Source organism: Brassica oleracea, chromosome C3 (assembly GCF_000695525.1).
Source record: "Brassica oleracea var. oleracea cultivar TO1000 chromosome C3, BOL, whole genome shotgun sequence".
Taxonomy (NCBI): Eukaryota; Viridiplantae; Streptophyta; class Magnoliopsida; order Brassicales; family Brassicaceae; genus Brassica; species Brassica oleracea.
Window position 1 is genome coordinate 59696946 of NC_027750.1, and position 1449 is coordinate 59698394.

Sequence of the window (1449 nt, forward strand, 5' to 3'; positions counted from 1 at the left end):
TGAAGTGATTCAGAACCTGGAGAGTGCTGCCTATGGGATGATGTTGGATTCACACAGAGGATTTGGTAGTAAAGATCAGTATGAGGAGCTGCCTCAATTTGTCCATCAGGAAGCCTCGGTCATTCAACAAGGGGACACCCAGCAAAACGACTGGAGCGAGCTTAAGGCGCCTAAGGTGGAGCTTAAACCTCTCCCCAATGGTGTAAGATATGTATGGTGTAATGTATGCATTTCTTGGTCTTAATGGAACTTATCCAGTCATAGTGAGTAGTGAACTTACTGAAACTGAGCTATCTGAACTTTTGAAAACACTTAAAAGATTTAGAAAAGCAATAGGTTACTCACTTGATGACATCAATGGAATATCACCCTCTTTGTGTATGCATAGGATACGTCTTGAGGATGAATCAATGACTTCTATCGAGCATCAAAGAAGGTTAAATTCTAACCTGAAGGATGTTGTAAAGAAAGAGATTCTTAAACTCTTAGATGCTGGTGTTATCTACCCTATCTCAGATTCTAAATGGGTATCTCCTGTGCATGTTGTGCCAAAAAAGGGTGGTATAACTGTGATTAAAAATGACAAGGATGAATTGATACCAACAAGAACAACCACTGGGCATAGGATGTGTATTGATTACCGCAAACTGAACTCAGCATCTAGAAAGGATCATTTTCCACTTCCATTTATTGATCAGATGCTTGAGAGACTTGCAAATCATCCATTCTATTGTTTTCTTGATGGATATTCAGGATTCTTCCAGATCCCCATACATCCCAAGGATCAGGAGAAAACAACATTCACATGTTCTTATGGTACCTTCGCATATCGAAGAATGCCATTCGGTCTATGTAATGCTCCAGCCACCTTTCAAAGGTGCATGATGTCGATCTTTTCTGATCTGATTGAGGATGTTGTGGAGGTGTTCATTGATGATTTCTCTGTCTATGGATCTTCGTTTCCTGCTTGTTTGTCAAATTTGTGCAGGGTCCTACAGAGATGTGAAGACACCAACTTTGTGCTGAACTGGGAGAAGTGTCACTTCATGGTCAAAGAAGGGATTGTGCTGGGACACAAGATTTCAGAGAAGGGGATTGATGTGGAGAAGGCCAAAATCGATGTTATGGTTGGTTTGCCCCCACCAAAGACAGTGAAAGACATCCGAAGTTTTCTTGGTCATGCTGGGTTTTACAGGAGATTCAAAAAGGACTTCTCCATGATCACTAGACCATTGACCAGGCTGCTGTGCAAAGAAGCCACCTTCAGCTTTGATGTGGAGTGTCTAGAAGCCTTCAAGAAGCTGAAAGGTGAACTCATCAGTGCTCCAATTGTCCAGCCACCTAATTGGGATCTCCCCTTTGAGATCATGTGTGATGCTAGTGATTATGCTGTGGGAGCTGTTTTGGGGCAGAAGAAAGATGGCAAGACCCATGTGATCTACTACGCGA

The 1449-nt window shown here is 42.3% G+C and overlaps 1 pseudogene; it reads left to right on the plus strand.

The window, feature by feature from the left end:
- Positions 1-1403, plus strand: part of LOC106331103 — a 2696-nt pseudogene extending 1293 nt beyond the window's left edge.
- Positions 1404-1449: the final 46 nt, after the last annotated feature.